We start from the raw sequence: 19,385 nt of genomic DNA on the forward strand, positions 1-19,385 counted from the left end.
TATTTTCACACATAACTGTTTATCTTCGAAAACGTTCTTGATTTGCAAATAATTTTCAAATCTGTGTTTATACTGTAAAAATGTGTCTGCGGATGTATTAAAACATTCGAAATTTGATAAAAATGTAATCGTACCTTTTTCGTTGTGCTCAGGAACATCTTTGTTTTCGTCTTTTTTCAAGATGAGTTCCACGATTCTATCATTACTAGCGGTTAGAACTTTTAATAATTCCGCAAATTGCTGAGCATCCATAATGTTTTAATCCTCGTCGCCAATTACTGTAGTGTATTTTACTAGTGAGGAGTAGAGAGATGTTATTTACACGTAGTTATTTATTTACTACGGACAACACAATCACACTAACGTACACATAAAGCTACATCATCGAACTGTGAGATCGAAATCGAAATCGAAACCAACACTAACTAGATAGCCTCGAACTGAGAGCATTAGAGTTCTACTCTTTCGGCGCCTGGATCGAGGTTATAAACCATGGAGGAAAGGATAACAGGGGTATTATCATGGGAATATTACAGTTCGCCTGTATATTTACAAATAATGTATGGTGAATTTTCTCGCTTGTACCCATGTTACAGTTCCACGTTATGATAATTTCGTATCTCGCCAATTGGCTTGTGCCCATGTAACGGTTCCACGTTATGATAATTTCGTAAGTTACTCGTCGATCCTATGATAATTTTGTTCTTAAAATTGGAATAGAAAAAGAACAAAATCGAATTTTCGAAAAATCGCTTCGAGGTGCACACCCCCATGCTACAAACTAACTGTGTGCCAAATTTCATGAAAATCGGTCGAACGGTGTAGGCGCTATGCGCGTCACAGACATCCTACAGACATCCAGACATCCTCCGGACAGAGACACTTTCAGCTTTATTATTAGTAAAGATTTTCAAACATCGATGCATGGAGATCTCTGCTCTTTAATCATCAATCTTCTATTTTTATTTATTCATTTATTTTATTTTATTTATTTACTAGCAGAAATACTGGGTCAGTAATAATTGTGATAAACAATCGTACTTTCATTCGTTTTCTGTTTTAAATAGAAGAACTCAAAACACTTCCCTTTGATGAGATTCAAAATCGAACTTCTTCCTTAGCTATAAAAGTAAAGTAGCAATAAATATAAAGAACGAAATAGTATTCAGTTAGAAACGAAAGCACGACATTTAAGCATATAAAAATTTGATAAATTTCCAAAATATGTAATTTCACTTGTTAAGAAAGATTTATCAGTTAATATTTCTTTCTTTCTTTCTTTTTTTTAAACATATTCTAAAACTTTTTTAATGTGGCTATTGAAATGCAGACGGTTTTAAAAAAATGTAGCCGCACGTAATCCCACTACACTTGCTTTAGTTGTTTTGGGAAATTTCAATTATTGTGGATTCTTGGTGCGATTTAAAATGTTACCAAATTTGCGGTAATCGTTTTGGGATACCTTGGATAATGCTCCCTCTCCCTTCTTTGTAAAACTGTCTGTTACTAATTTTCGTCAAAGAGATATTGTCGTCAAATACTGAGATATTTTTGGTGACCATCAAATGAGGCTAAACATTTTTTTCCAAAATACGTAGTAAACACGAGTCTCTCAAATACTAATTGTTTAAGTGCATTTCATTTTTTAATATTGCGTCTTAGCTCGTTTTAGTAGGACAAGGGGTCATGTCACACAATAAATTATCACCTCCGTTACCTAAACACAAAATGCCATTAATCATTAACGCGTGGCAGTAATCACATCAAATTTTATTTTCTATCATACATAGGAGCGCCCTTGTTTATTTCCAGCCATAGTTAAGGTTGTGAGATTTTTGTCGAAAAACAAGAAGATACATTTTGCTTCAAAAACTTAGTGTGGTTATTCTGACTTCTCACCTCCGTGAACTTGAATTTCATGGATGTAAATTAATGTAAAAAAAGGAGTGAACATGTTTTCATATGCTTAACATGTGCAGACCGCAGCAACGAAGAAAAAAATGTTTTCGCTGAAAAAATGTCTCTATTAGGCCTATATTAATATTAAATTCCTCACCTCCGTGAATCTCACCTCCGTGACAGACCCTTATCAATGCCATTATTTCTGAGGTGAAAATAAATGATGGAGGGGAAATACATGAATTATAGGCATTCTACCAAAATTATAAATTGCCAGTATATATCCTCAAATTTACTAAATATTGTTTTTAAACATATTATTGAAACTACTAATTATAAGCCATACATGAATTAAGAGAGCTTAATATCAAATTCCCACTAATCATTAAAATAGCTGATTATTGCGCAATTAACAAAATTACTTCTTTGATATTAAATTGGCCTTGATTTTGAAATATTAAAAGTTATTCCTTTTTCAGCTTGAACCAGGGGCCTCTGCAGCACCACCGCCCGCCGTCCTCCAGGCGCGGCTGTTCCCCGGTCCTGAGCTATCCGCTTCTCCTGGTCGGAGGCGTCCATGTCCTACACACACGCACGCTCACACACATACAAACACACTACTTCACACACTCATGCCTGCACACAGACACAAACACACATGCCTACATACACACACACACACGAACGCCTACACTCACACACGAACGCCTACACGCAGACGCGCGTACACAACTCACTCACACATATGCATACATACACTTACGCACACACACGCACCCACACACATGCGCCTACACAAACACGCACATGCGCTTACACAAACACACACGCGCATACACACGCTCGTGATTGCGAAAAACATAATTTGAATTCAAGATGCCAAAAATTCAAATTAATATATATATATATATATATATATATATATATATATATATATATATATATATATATATATATATATATATATATATATATATATATATATATATATATTCCGTGAACAAGGCATTTTTTAATTTTTTTTTAAATTTATGAGTAAAAAAATTGGAAGTTAGCTGGGCCATTGTTTATGGTAACTTCTAGTAGGTAACACTTTCATGCAAGAATGAAAAAAAAAAAAGGAAAACATAAGGTTTCGAAATTGAAAAATATTTGCGTTCAAAAGTTACGTTTTCTGCAGAATGACCCATTACCTTTGTTTAAGATCATAATTAATAACCATTTATTCATTGTATTGTGAATGAGCTGCCCGGTAAAATAATCTAAAAGCTGACCTGGGATTTGTACCCTTTTGAATACTCGCGAAGCTGGGAGACGGGGGGGGGGGACATTTCGGCGTTCCGGTTGTACATTTCATAAATATAGCAAGCCATTATAAGTGACTGAAGTGTGTGATGCATTCGCTCTTGACAGCGATAATTCAAAAATCTGATTATTCAAGAATCATTTTCCGAAAAACACCCAAAATGTGAAATGTTAATTAATTTTGCCCTTATGGCGGAGAAAAAATACTTTAAAATGATGTCTCTTTTTAGAATTTTACAAAGTATTAAAGAAATGACTCTCTCCCCCCCTCCCCCCCGGCGCATAAAAAACACCATTAAGTAATGTCATGGGCGCCCACATGCAAAATTTTAAGGGTGGGGCTCAGATATTTCCCCCTTGGTTTAGAAGGATTTTCCCTATAAAAACCGATTACAGTAGAAATTAGTTATTAAAATTTGTCATTTTTATTAACTTGTTCATTAATTGGTAGAAAAGAAATGTTTTTACATTTTTGCAAAAAAAGAAGTACTAAAAGCAAAGAAGTTCTATTTTCTAAGGGGGAGGTGGGGGGGGGGCTTGAGCCCCCACTTTCCCCCCTATATTGGCGCTCTTGAGTAATATTATCCATGATACGGCGATTTACCTTGCGAAAATAAACGTGTTCTTTTCTAATTTCAATCAGAAATGACTCAGAATGAATTTCGTATCAGAATTCACCCGAGAAAAAAAATATTGTGAAACGATATTTGCTGGTCCATGAAGGAATCCATTCTACGACCTTTGAGTGCCTGCGACTCTCCAACCAACTGAGCTAAAAAGGCTGCCCTCGCAGAATGCTATACATTAAAGCCATGCTTAGTTAAAAAAACAAATAAATAAATACGTAAATAAAACGATTTACACATACTGCGACTACAATATGAATTGCTTTCTTATTTTTTGCCGAATTCAGTGAAAAAAATATTTAAGATGTTACCTGGGGTCTCGGTGGCTCTGTACTAGAAACTTCGTTTTCTAAGTCGGAGGTTGTGGGTTCGATTCCCCCGGTTCCCCGAGTGTCATTTCCTTCTCTTGAGTTGTAAAGCGTCTTTCCTGTGGGTGTCCAGAGGCAAGGCGCATTGTACAGTCTTCTTTGTATATGAAGGTGTTCTGTTTCTGTATATAAATAAATAATGTTACCTTACATATGAAGTTTGATAAATTATCGCGAAAGTAACAACTTTCCCACAAAAAAAAAAAAAAAAAAAAAAGAAAGAAAAGAAAAAATGAAAAATAGTATATTATATATATATATATATATATATATATATATAACTATCCGTCGGAGCTAATATACTCTGGAACCTCTATAGATATGTGCAGTTAATACTGTGCAAAATTTCGTGACTCAAAATTAATGTCTTCTGCTCTGGAAAGAGACTTGAATTTTTGAGAGTTTAGAAAAACATCAAATAAAGAGAAAATTTACAAAACGTTAAAAATTCTGCAGAATTTTCAGCCTTAGTACAGTATATTTTTTAACTTTCTAACACAAACTGCAGCGTAAAATTTTAAGCCTGTGTGTTAATTTTTTCTGCTCTGATAAAAAGCCTGAATTTTGAGAATTTTAACATAAAATTCCTTATATACGAGTGACACAGTACAAAGTAGCTACATACCAAACTACAAAACCCCTCCCACTTATATGTAAAAACGTTAGTTTTTTAAAGTAAGGGGGGCCATTAACCCCCTTCACTATATCCCCTTAAAGGAAGGACCTTGTTCAAGGGGTTGTCTCATGCCGTTGATGTGATTAAAAATTCGAAGTATTGCAGCGTATTAGGTATGTAGCTAATTTGTAATGTGTCACTCGTATTTAAAGAATTTTAAGTAAAATTCTCAAAAGTCACGCCTTTTGCCACAGCAGAAAAGTTAAGTCACATGCTTGAAATTTTACGCTGTAGTTTGTGTTATGTGATGTTTTTCTAAAAATCTCAAAAATCCAAGTCTCTTTCCAGAGCAGAAGACATTAATTCAGAGTCACGAATTTTGCACAGTAATTAGTGTTAGGGAGTCACAAATTTTCCGCTTTAAAGCTAAGTGCTCTGCAGGATTTCGATTTTTTCGGCCCACCCTAGCGGATCCGCCAGACGTTGTTCTGTTCGAACTTTTGTTCACTCGTTATTAGAAATTGCTTGTTGGGAAACATTTATAAAAAGACAATATTTTTAAATACCTGGTGTCTCAATGCACATTATTGCTAGCGGTGTTCAAATGAAAATGCACCAAAACGTCACATCATAACCGCAGGGCCGGCTCTAATAGTTTTGCCGCCCTAGGCGGTATTGCAAGTGCCGCACCTCTCATTGAATAATAAAAAAATAATGTATTAATAAAATAAAAATAATAGTAAAGTGTTTTTAATTAAAATATGTTTCTAGTTAAATTCCAAACTGGGATTTGCATGTCCAAACACTGGTGCACACTTTAAATTACCTTTTTTGGCATTAAAGTAGTGCATCTTATAACACTGAAACAGATATTAATATTTTCAAACGACTTTTAAATCGCGTAATTTGAAGCCTCTAAAATTAAATTGAATTTCTTGTTAAATTCCGAACTATATCTTGGTACACACTCTGCATTTTTTTTTTTTTTTTTTTTTAGCATTGAAGCTGTGAATCTTTTCGCGCTGAAACATATGCTCATACTTAAAATAAATAAATAAATAAATAAAAATAAAATACCTCAACTTCGAAATTTGCCGCCTTGAAAATTAAATTGAACTTCAAGTTATACTCCGGTCTTGCATATCCAAGCACTGGTACGCACAAGCTGTGGATCTTATAGCGCTAAAACAGATATTTATTCTTAAAAAAAAAAAAAAAGTTTCACCTTCGAAATTTGCCGCCCCCATAATCTGCCGCCCTAGGCGGCCGCCTAGGCCCCCTACCACAGGAGACAACCTGCCAGGGCCGGCTCTAGTAGTTTTGCTGCCCCAGGTGGTACTTTCAAGTGCCGCTCCTTTATCTTTTATGTGCAATATTTCAAATCATCGTGTATACTCTCACGTATTGTTGCAATTTGAGATGCAAAAAAAAAAAAAAAAAAAAAAATTTCATCTTCGAAATTTGCCGCCCTTATTATCTGCCGCCCCAGGCGGCCGCCTAGGTCACCTATCACAGGAGACAACCTGCCAGGGCCGGCTCTAGTAGTTTTGCTGCCCCAGGTGGTACTTTCAAGTGCCGCTCCCTTGTCTTTTATGTGCAATATTTTAAATCATCGTGTATACTCTTACGTATTGTTGCAATTTGAGATAAAAAAAAAAGTTTCATCTTCAAAATTTGCCGCCCCCATAATCTGCCGCCCCAGGCGGCCGACTAGGTCACCTACCACAGGAGACAACCTGCCAGGGCCGGCTCTAGTAGTTTTGCTGCCCCAGGTGGTACTTTCGAGTGCCGCTCCCTTGTCTTTTATGCGCAATATTTTAAATCATCGTGTTTTATCTCACGTATTGTTGCAATTTGAGATGCAAAAAAAAAAAAAAAAAAAGAAAAAAAAAAGAAGAGGAAACAATTTTTTTTTCTTTTTTTGCGTCCTACAATTTGCAATAATGAAATTTGCCTCGCCTAAAATCTGCCTACATAGGCGGTGATTCAACGTTTTTTTCATAGAAAGAAACATTCAAATGGATGATTACATTATGTTTTATTGAATCCGAGGGTGGGGGGTTCAATTTCGCCTTCCCTCCCCTGATCGCCCGAATGACGGGCTTGACTTACAGAATTATTACTTCTGGTTGATTGCCATTTTGTAGTTTTATACTTTCTAAGTTTAACAGTTGAACACTTTCATCCCCCTTTTCTAAACTGTAACTCAAAAGAAAACATTTATATAGTTAAGCAATAAATAAATACCTTTGTACCGATTAATAACAGGAAACACCCGACGCTGCTTAGCACAAATAAACAGATTACAGAATAGACGCGTTTCGGGGTTTCCAGGAACCTTGTTTTTTCAATTCGAAGGTGTGAGCTTTTGGATGTAAAGACACCCAGTTGCCAACTGGTAGAAACACATTGGGAAAGAGTCGTTTTTGCAGAGTGAATGTTTTTTTTTTTTTTTATCTAAAGAAAATTTATAATGGCAAGTGAAACTAATCATACATTTCGAACGAAGCACAAGCTTTTCTATTCCAAATGAAGATAGTGCTTAATTTGCACTGGAGCTCACGGTGCGCAGCTCCTGTACTTCTTTTCAATTTTACGTGAATTTTCATTTTGAGCACAATTCAGACGAATGAAACATAAAGATCAGTTCTAATTAACTAAGAATAAGATTAGTACCTGCATTCCTTTCAGCAGAAAACAAGCCTCTAATGAAGCTAAGTAACCCACTATAAAACCGCCAATCATCTGCGCATCTGTTAATTGCTTACGCAAAATACGCACAGTATAGCAACCCTAAAGCTATACATCGGTCGAGAAGATTTTCATTCGTTGTTCCCCTATTTTGGGTAATGATGTTGCCCTGTGGACTCGAGTGGAAGTAAGCTAATTAGAAAACGGTTTCTTAAGACGTTTATTTTATTTCTCGAGATTAAAATTAGCAAAAAGAACTGAAACTTTATTCAAGGTAAGCGTTTTGTAGTTACTCAAATTTACAGATAAAAATTTATTAAGTTTTGATTTAGTTAAATTTTCAGTGACGTTAAAATGGCGTTCGCATCATTTGGGAGAACATTTTCTTAGTTCAATCTAACAGAGCTCTGCCACTTTTCTTTTTTTTTATGTTTTTCTTGGGATTTGCTTAACATTCAGGTTAGCGGCAAATGTAATGAAAAGTAAAAATTCCAATTTCTTCAAATAGTAGATTTTTCCCCGAACCTCGAAATTAATGTTTTATTTATTTTTCTTTAAATGTTTTATTTGACGCATTAAAAAAAAAAGAAAAAGGTCTAATTCATGTATTTTGTTATTGCAGGTTGAAAAAGTGTTTTGTAAATCTTAAAAAGCTGTCGAAATAAAGTGAAATATAATTGGATGTGTTTGATTGGTTTTCGCTCAACCAAATTATCACCTACACGTGTAAATAGATTGAATCTTTTAATAAATAATCTTGTTCAGAGGCGTTACAGAATTTTTGGGCCTGTCACAAACGACTTTTACACCTTCCACATTGCTTACCCCTACGTCCCGACGTATATCGCTCGTTTGGAAAAAGAGTGCCACAATACGAAATTTTTAATTTTCTTATTTTTTCGCTTAATAGTCTTCAAAGAACGTTATCTTCTTTGGAAAATGAGGACAGTTTTTTTTAATTCCAATATTAACCTCTAAAAAGCACAGCGAACTTACTTTTCTTAATGCAAATTGCATGAAGAGTTCAACTTCAAACGCTTCTTGTGTAACATTTTATTTCTTCGTATTGTGACACTCTTCTTCCAAATGAGCGATATATCCCCCTCATGTTAAAAATCTTGGGCCCCCTTTCAGGCTCGGTTCTGAGCCAGCAGGTGTTCCTTCTCCCCCCCCCCCCGTGCACTCTTGTTTTCGTTCGAATGCAACTCCTATTTCAGAAAGCACTTTTTGCTTTCTAACTAGTGCAGATTAGCAAAGCTCTGAAAAGCTGCTTTTGGTGATGAATTTGACCAAATTGTCCAATTAACTCGCATTTGTTTCTAAATTCGTTGTTGTTAAATAACTGACATGTTAATTAGCTGTTATGTTAAGTATTAAATAACTGTCCTGTTAATTCTGTTCTAGGGAACAAAAAAAAAAAAAAAAAAAATTTGACTACCGTTGGATTAGAACATATTTTCAAAATGTTTTTTAAATTATAGCGTTAGTTAATGAGTGTGTTTGGGGGAGGGGGAGCGGAGTAGAAATAAGACATGCATTTTACCCCATTTCTTTTTTTTAAATATTGGAACAGCTGTAATGCTACCCTTTTTTGTGAAATGTTCTCATGTTTTGAAAGTTATTTTTTAATATTTAAAAAACAGTTGATTAACTAAAATAAAATAATCCGAGTTTTTGTGAAGAGTAGACAACTTCTTTGCACTTTCAGTGGTCTTGTCATTGTTGTCTTAGCCTCTTTCGAACCAAAACCCTGTTTCTGATTGTTTGAAAATGAAGTCGAACAAAAATCGAGTAATAAACTACTCGAAGTTGGGAGTAAATTTCGAATACCATCGTCTCTAGTATGCAACAAAAATTATTGTATAGCTCTGTTTCAAGACTTTTCCTTTGATAAAATATTTCATGTATCTCCGTAAGACCTGTAAGACAATTTCCTTTAGCATTTATGTTGGATTGTATTCAATTTGTCTAAACGTGCTGTTTTAGATCGATTGAATTGGTAATAAAACGTATAACTGAAACTGAAAAGGAGTTTAACAAATAGAGCTGCTATTGGGAGGGAAGGATACCGAATGGCGGATACTTGTGCGGGATAGTCGATGTTAGATGATGTTGGACCGAGGATGTTTTTACCTTTCATTCATTCTGCCAACTATTTTAAAATTGAATTTTCATTGAAAAACTGTTTTTAGTTACAATCAAGGGCGTCAAATGGGGGGGGGGGGGGTGGCAAGAGGGGGCGGTCGCATCCCCCAAACTTTTGCGCACATTGATAAACACTGGGGAAAATTTACATAACGCACAAATCAATGATCATAAATGTAAAAAACTTTAAAGAAAATCTCCAGCTATTTCTCAATAAAAGTTGATGAAACTGGAAACATTTCCATCCACGAACAAGTTTTTCGCAGGGCTGTGGATTTGGACTGATTTTGGGGTAAAGGAGTCGGTGTCGTTCGAAAACATACCGACTCCGAGTTTTTTTCTTTAATTTTCACTTACTCTCCTTGCATTTAAAAAAAAACTGACTACTTATTCATTTGATTACATACAACGAAGAAGAAAATGCTGGCCATTGTGGCAATCAGCGTGCTAGATTGTTTGTCGACAACAGCTACATACGCAGTCTCCTAGTTTGCTTATTTTTTAACCTTATTTAAGTGATAGCAACTGTCAGTAAACAGTTTTGTTGCCTAGCATTTCCTGAGTAATCACTTTCAAATAAAAATAATATATTTTTTACCCCGATCCCAGTTATAAAATAGTAAAAGGAATGTATGAATCGCTTGAGAAAGTCGGAAAACTTCTGAGGGTGCTTAGTAAATTCAAATAAGTGTTAGCTTGGCCCGAAAGTGCAAATCCAAAAGATCCGATAAAATGTATATTTTTTTTAAACTAAAGACTTTATCTAAGGAAGCTTGGTTACCACTAAAAAATTCAAAATAAAATCTGTACTTGATTTCTTGGTTACAACACTCAATAATTGTAGTTAATCCTAAAATCTTCTTACTAAGGTTAATTCTAAAGCCGTCTAAAATTAAAAATTGAGCCAAGAAATGAAGCTATAGTAAAAGCTATTCATACAAAGCTGTATACCACCGCATTTTTTTTTTTGTAAAATTTGCTCCAGTGCCCGACGTACATGTACGCGATCTCTCCCCGCAATGTAGTGCAATATTTTCGATGCGATTTTTAAGATGAATATTACGATTTAGGTGGATATTATTGGGGAAATTTTTTAGAATTAAAGTATTTCAATTTTAATAAACTCGAGATTAAGGTGAGGTGATACCCACCAGAGGGTGTCACACGGGAGGGGGGGAGGACCGCAACCGTCAAGAAAAGTTTTTTTGACTAAGCAAAAAAAAAAAAAAAAAACCGTCCGCCGCAACGACCTTGCACATAGGGACGGCGCGGCCCTGTATATTGCCTACATTTTTTATTACATTTGAAAATTTATAAAATATATCCCCTTTTTGAATGATAATATTTTTATGTTTAAAAATATATCAATTGAAATTTGGTTTGTAATTTTTGTGGAATATCAATCTCTTAGGCCAGCGTTTTTTTAAATTGTGTTCCGCGGAACCCCAGGGTTCCACGGAGCTCTCTCAGAGGTTCCGTGAGACTTGAATGTTATTTTTTCACACATTTCACATTTTTAATTCAAAATATCGATAAAAAATATGCCTTTTCAATTTTAAAAGTAAATTCCCTTTTACTTTCGTATACTAATCTGAGCATTATTACTCATCACTTCTCACCTCATGGCTCGAAAAGTAGCCAAAAAATGCGTTTTAAAAACTTTAATTTTGAAAAAAATCCGGAAGAAGCTATTGAAAAGTGATTTCAATGTTGAAAAAGTTTCAGAAGTGCATCTCAAACTCTTTTTCCTACAACATTACCAAATATTTGCTACAACATTACCAAATTTTACGATTTTTACGTAAATGTCAAATTTTCTGCTCTTCATACTAGCCACTCTCTCAGTATCTATGACAGCAGTTGAAAGGAGAATTTCAATATTTAACTAGTAAGGACCAATTCAAGAAGCAGTACTCTGTCGTGATAAGCACAAAAGTCATATCTTTACTTTTTATTAAAATTGATTTATTGTCACGAGGTGGTTCTCAACTAATTTTACCTATCCTATACAATACTTTGGTGCTATTTGTGGGTGGGAAATATATTTTAAAAAATTCTGAAAAAGTGGAAATCGAATCAAATACACGTAAAACTTTGAAAAGCAGTTTCTATTTTGAGCTCAGCTGCAGATACGAATTTTGCGCTTAACACGGCAGTACTAGTCAAGAGCGTCTAAATATTCTAGCTCTGTCTGAATCTGTCATGCAGTGACAACAAAGTGTTTGATTTATACAAAAACTAAAAAAATTGTTGAAAAATAAGAGGCATTTTAATTTTTAAGGATAAACTTTTTCTGTGTACATTTATGTGAATTATTGACACTATTGTAGGTAAAACACATTAGTTATTCTTGTCCTAATAAGAAAATGATTTAATCACATGCTCAGAATCACAAATAGGAGTGCATTGGTATTTTACAATGACATTTATCAATATCTAGAATGATCTGTAAAGAATTCTATTTAATTAGCAATTTAATGACAAATAGTCCATCTGGTAGTCACTCAGAGGTCGTTCCGAAACAGAATCCTGACTACGCCACTGTAAATTTTTGACGAAAAACCAGGGGTTCCACGAAAAAAGTGAGCATTAAAAAGGGTTCCACCAATCAAAGAAATTAAGAAACGCGATCTTAGGCGAATAGGTTGTTTACTTTTTGCATTGATTACGTTCTTTTTTTTTTTTAAATGGCTACTCAAAGTGCAGAAGTGGCTACCATTTTCGGTGATATGGTAGCCAGCGGTTACCTTTCAGAATTCATAGTCTAAACTTTAATTTGCGACAAAAACTGACAGATATTAGAGCTAAAAATTTTAATGGACCGTGCAGAAGATGAAATTTGCACCGTTATCACTTTTTCAGATGAATGACAGGTTGTCGAAGCAAAAAAAAAAAAAAAAAAAAAAAAAAAAAAACGAAAATATTTGAATTTAATTGCTATTGAAACATAATTGCAAAGGTTATGCTAAGATACGTGATAAGTAAAAACGCACTATAAAACTTGTACAGTTTGAGAAAACCGGGGTGTTTGTGATTCGACATTTCCGAAAATTTTGGGGATCTTTGGATTGCCGTTTCCGAAAATTTTGATCTGGCCAGTCTAAAACTGAAAAATTATATTTAAAAAAACCACGTTTTAAAATAGTTTCAATTATTACAACTTCTGTTTGCATATTTGAAGAGTTTTTACGGGTGAGGGGGGGGGGGGGTGAGCTTCCGAAAATTTTGCATTGTCTTCGGAAAATTTTTCTTGAGTTCACTTCGCCCATGGAAAACACACTTTATGCACACATATGATTTTAAAGCCATTTTCAATTACATAGTCGCCAGTTGGCGATCATTAATCTAGAGTTTTACTCCTACCCGTTAAAACAGAGGTTTTCAGCTTGTATGGTAGGAGGCGTGAATGCTTGAATAAAATTGAAAATTTAACTATGAAAGTTAATAATGATTTGCTCAGTTTTGTTGAATAAAAAGATCAATATCAGAATATTCAACTTAAAACAACTTTGAAACTGCTACTTTTGGGTGAGGATTCTTGCCCTTCATACTAATATACACTAGAATGGAGTGAAAAAAAATTCAAATCTGATAAACGCTGTGTAATAGTGCGGAAAAATTGCCTTTTATAGAGGTGTTTTGTCATGGCAAAAGGATTTAAACAGCAAAAATATGATGAGGGTCGGCTCACGCTTTGAAGTCTACGAATATTGCGTAAAAACTGAAAAAAAGATGTAATGATTTCATCAAAAATGAAATCAAATATTGCGTAAAAGTAGGCTTTTTGCGCTTGGCAAGTTTGAAGAATTCGATTGCTCTACGAAAATTTTAAATTCTACATCTTAATTTCGAACTTGAGAAACTACCATTATCTCATTGACAGGCAGAAGTGAGGGAATTCAGAGCCTACATTTACAAAGGGAATTTTAGATGAATCAAGAAGTTTCGTCCGGAACTAAACGAGCCGTATACCACACTTTCTAGTACCTGATCAATGGTCTGAAAATTAGCTAAAATCGAAAATTATTTCAAACATATCAGCTTAAAATGTTAAAGATCTTGGAATACAAATATGCCTCTCTCATCTGAAGAAATAGATGCGTAAAAATTAAATAAGCGAACAAAATAAAGTAGTAGCATCTTTTAAACAAAGCAGATAATTCATTTTTTTCTTCATTAAAAAAATCAATCACTTTCAAGAAGAAAAGAAAATAATTCAAAAATAATAAGTTCATTAAATTAAGTACACATTTTGTCAAAAAAAAAAATCTGTTTTATCCTGTTGCCAAGAAATAATTTAACAAATGAATAAATGTACTTTGAAAATAAAATATCAACAAAATGTCATCTAAAAAAATAATTATCATTTTCAAAAAAAAAAAAAAAAAAACACGTCTGCGCAAATCTTAACGTTAAAACACAGAAGATTAAGAGTTTTTTCGCCAAAAATTTAAACTTTAGAGTGAAAATAAAAAAAATCATATCAACATTAATAATTTCACAGTAAAAACCATAACGTCGGAGTCAATCTCGTTTTGGGGTATTAGATTTGGAGTCTGGAGTCGAAAATTTTTTATTCAAAGACTCGGGAGTCAGAATCGATCACTTTCCCTCCAAGTCCGCAACTCTGCCAACGTTTGTGGAGTCAGAGTTGGACTTATTTTGGGATAAAAGAGTCGGAGTCAAAGGCTTTAAAATTCCAAGAGTCAGGGTTAGTCATTTTCCCTTCGTGTCTAAATTTTTGCCAAAGCTACGAAGTCAGAGTCGGAGTCGACTGCCCTGAAATTCTAGGAGTCTGAATTCAAGAGCTATTTCCAGCATAGTTTGTTTGAAGTAAATCCGCTTTCAAGTTGAGGACCTACAACCCGAATTCAAAATAATAGAACACTTTCACTTTTTGGAAAAAAAAAAAAAATTCTAACCATATTTAAGTGAAAATTAGGTATTTAAATAAACGTGCCCCCTTTCCTAGACCTTAAAGTGTACTTTTCATTTCAGATAACCTTAATTAAAAATTATCTTAGACAGAATAATCCAAAAGTTTAGAGTGATGAAAGTTTACGTTGAGTCAAAAAATTAGAATATTCAAATTTAAAGGGAGAAAACATTTTCAAAACAAACAATATCAATACTTGAATTCGTCATTTTTTGCTGGATTCAATTCTTTAATCCTTTCACACACGGATTCTTCCACCCATTTACATTCATCCCTTCTGACACTGTTTCCATACCCTCTTCAATGCGGCAAGCAGTTCAATTTTGTTGGCGGGCGCTCGGTCTTGAACCGCTTTCTTTAGATTTGATGGTACCACAAATTCTTGATCGTTTTGCGATAGGTAGAGTTTCTTGACTAGTTTAATACTAAAAATTCCTCTTTCTCAGTTTAAAATCTAAGAGTTGATTTAGAGATGTGACACAGGGTAGAATCTTGCTGAAAGAAAAAATGTGTCACTGCTATGCCTCAGATGAAGTATCATGCAGTATTATTGAAAATTAGCGGAAGTCACACATTGTTTTATTTTAAGGTACATACAATCGTTTAATTCCAGTAGCCCTCATGCACCTGCAGATCATACACAATGTCTAAAAGTTGAGAAAACGTCTTACACAAGATTTCTCATACGCTTTATTTTTTAAACGCCAAACCAAAACTTTTTTTGTTCACAGATATTTCAAAAAAAGATTCATCACTGAATATAATATTTTTCCAACCTTATTGCCCCTGTAAGGGTTTCTCTTTGCTCCAGGAGAGTCATGCCCGTTTTTGCTTAAGGTTTATCTTTGGTCTTACTTTGGACATCCGTAATTGTAACTGCAGTTTATGCAACTATCCAAGTGTAGTTGGCGTGAACACGATATCTGTAGATTCTTTCAAAAACCTATAGATGTATTTTAGTAAGAAGCATTTTTCAACAATTAATTTGGACGATTCACTTTGATTGTGGTTCATCTCTGCCAGTTGTTATAATTTTTGTACCTCGTTTACTTCGGTTAATTTTTAGTTGGTTAGTCCTTCTATATTCCTCTAAAATCTTACATACCGTGGAATGTAAAACGTTCATTTGAATTGAGTTGGAATGTTTTTTTCTTTTAAATTTAAGCAATGATACAATGTGTAACTTCGTTTTTCCTAATATCGCATTCACGACCCATTTTGAACAATGAAAGGTCTTTAAAAAGGCGTAAAATTATCCGGGCGCTAAGCTTCATACTTTTGACAAACTATCGGTTAACAGGTATGCAAATATTTTCTCTACTTTTTGAAATTCACAGGAAATGAATCTACTATTCTAATTTTTTGACTCGTATAAAAAATCAATCTATTTTTCCAATGTGAATGACCCATAAGTTGCTAAAATAGTATCTGCAAAGTTGTTGAAATGGATTTACTCATTGATGAATAAGATGTTTTGTCCTTTTTAATTTGCATGCGTTCATTTTTCCCGACTCTGGGGCGGGTTTTATTCAAACAGTTCAGATATTCTATTATTTTGAATTTGGGTTGAATATTGACTTACTTTCCTCGCAGGTGCTAATGTTAAGGGATTTAAACTGTTCAAAATTGAACGAAAAATTGTTCAAATCAAAAAGACATTTTCTATACATACCTGTTCTGCATCAAGAAGCTTTTTTCTACAAAGTTTTTAAAGCAAATTTGCCACTAATTTCGCGATTTATATTTGCCTGGAATTTCCCCGTAGGCTCTAAAGTGAAGTTTTTTTGAACTGCTCGAAATTGAACGAAAAATTATACAAATCTGAAAATGAAGTATGGGAATGACGTGTATATGCCAGGGTCTTTCAAAAAAAAAACAAAAGTTCGAATTGAACTATTCACTCCAAAGTTATTAGGGCGGACACATACCGACAGACAGCTTTTCCCCATCTCAATACCCTACTTTCCAATTTTTAATTTTTGATATTTATTCAGTTACTTAATTTTTGACTTTTTTTTGGTTTTTAGCGATACTTTTAAGATGCATTTAGCCGTCTTTGAAGTTTTTTTCGTCATTGACTTTTACTGAGAAAGTAGACTAAAAATCGTGCTTGCTTGTGTACCTAATGAGTGTACGATACAAAAGCCTTATGATTTTAAAACCTTACATATGTACCAACTAAAGCAATGAGACAATGGGTAAAATTAGACAAGGAGACGTCAGATTTTTTTTATTTGTTAAGAGGAATGGATTTATTAATGTTAGATGAAGAATCCAGAAATTTTAACGCCACATGACTCTTAAGGCCGAACAGTGTCAAGAGTCATGATAATAGTTCAACTTAAACGCTAAGCTTTGCGTCATTTTATGCAATGTGGTTACAGCTTGAAGGCTTAAAAACCATTGAAATTTATTAAGCAACTTTTGTTTCGAGGTGTCACTTATGGGGGCTGTTGCTTGTTACATTTGTGTTTTCAAACTTTTGTTCTTAACCTTTGTTCTTTATCATATGTAAATTTTATATTTTGTGCCTAAATTATGCGCTAAGAAGAGAATGAACTTTTTCTTACGATGTAAGAATTGCTTTTATTGCCAATCCTTATCCATTTCAGGATCAATTAATGTGAAAGCATATTTTTAAGAATAAAAACTTCTACTTTTTCTCTAAGCACGGATCATTACGATTTTATTTAATTTTGGCGCAACATTGGTCCAATTCCAAGTATGTGTGGATTGTTTAAATATAGTAGCTTTTTACTAAAATGACCGTATGCAGTGTGTAATCCGCACAGAAATCGTACCTTTACATGATATTACATCAAATTTATGAATTTTTTATTTTTGAAGTCTTCACAACTTTTTTTTAGTTTTTATGCAATATTGGTTATCTTCAAGGCGGGAGCGTACCCTCTATATATTTTTTGCTGTTGAAATCCTTTTGAATGACAAAATATCTCTACAAAAGGCAATTTTTCCGCACTATTACTTAGCTTTTATTAGATTTTAATTCTTTCACTTCGCCCTAATGAACACGTAGGTTACAACTGCATTGAACTGAGTGATTTTTTTTTCTTTTTAGATTTTCTTCGTGCGGTCGTTAACATCATTCTTGTAAAAAAAAAAAAAAAAACCCCAGAGAGCGATAGTATTATTTCATGTTGTAGTTTGAAGCTTGCTGGTTCACCTGTTAGCCAATTTTTTGTGTTGGAGGAGCCTGAAGGATTAGCTTTGAATAACCGAAACACGAGAGAGCCTTTCTCAAGAATAAAGACATAACATTCTCCTTGGAGAAACTATTTCTGTTGGTCTACAATTTCCTGGAATTCGTAATTATTTTTGAAAGCAAAACTGGAAACATAATTAAACAGATAACACACTATTTGGCAATTGAAGTACGAAAAGAAAAAATGCGCGTTACGCAAGAGCAATTATCTGCTTCTGCAAAGCGATGCGAGGAACTTCTAGCGAAATACAATGCATCAGAGGAAAAGCACGCTGCCGCAGAACTGGAGCTTTCTAGATGCAAGAAGCAATTTTTGCGTGCAGAAGGGGAAGCAAGCAGACGTAATCAAGAAATAATTCAAGCTCTCCGCGATTGTATAGCTGGACTTAATGTGGAAGAACGTCGTCGTTCAACGAAAAAGGAAATTCAAAAGACTGAGGAGGTGCTCCATATGTGGAGGGATCGGATTAAAATTGCAGAGATGGACTTGCAGAATGCAAGTGAAGAAAATGAACGGACAGTGAGAAAGGAATTTATTGCCTTGAGAAATGATTACAATGCATTTGAAGAGTATTATTTAGATGTTTCAAAACGCTACACGGACTTGGAGAATCAAAGACTAGTTTCTCCAAGTCCTTTACTCTCTGCAAGGATGGATTATGGTGCAAAAAGCCTCGCCTATACAGAAGCGCGGCGTAGATTAATACCTCTACTTGCCGAACGTACTGTGTTAATCAATAAGGAATCCTGTTTGAAATGTGATGCCCTGAAAGCACTAGAAGAATACCGCTTTGCAGAAAAGGAACATAGAACCTTAGTCGAGAGCTACATAAAATCAAACAGGAGGAAAGTAGCTAATTCTCTCGTGCTCAAATATTGAAAAGAAGGGTATAAGTCCAAGAGCCCATGGCTCCCAGACCTACGTCATAGTTTTTAGGTCCGAAATTTTTTTGAGCTAGGACATCACGGCAGGTATGAAAGGTTTGCTATTATTTAAGCTGAGTCGGGCTGGCTTTGGCAGGAAACAAAGCCAGCAGCTATTTTACGCCTTTGCGAAGATGCATAAAATTCCATGTCGCGTGACTTAGTGATCTCCATCTAAACCCTCTCCGATTTGGAGGACGTTTAAGAGAGTTGCAGACATGCCTTTGAAACTAACCTATGCAAAGTTTCAGCTTCCAAGACACAAATCATGAGGATCTAGGATGCCTCAATATATATAAAAAGAGTGAGTTCCAAAATGGCCTCCAATGGGGGACTTGTCTGGACATGGCAATTGGTTTCACAAGCTGATCCGCCAATTCAGAGCCCTTTTTTTTTGTTGGATTTGGATCTTGGAAGCTGATAATTTGTATAGGTTAGGTTCAAAGGCATGTCTGCACTTCTTTAAAATTTCATTCAAATCGGAGGTGTTCGGGTGGAGATGAGGTCACTTAACATGACATTACTCGGTCTTTTTTCTTTTTCTTTTTGACGCAACTTTTGCTATCTGTTTCCATCCAAAGCCAGCTTGATTCAGCTTAATAATAATAGCGAATCTTTCTTACTTGCTGTGATGCAGAACAATTTTGGGCCT

This window comes from Uloborus diversus, chromosome 9, assembly GCF_026930045.1.
Source record: "Uloborus diversus isolate 005 chromosome 9, Udiv.v.3.1, whole genome shotgun sequence".
NCBI classification, from domain to species: domain Eukaryota; kingdom Metazoa; phylum Arthropoda; class Arachnida; order Araneae; family Uloboridae; genus Uloborus; species Uloborus diversus.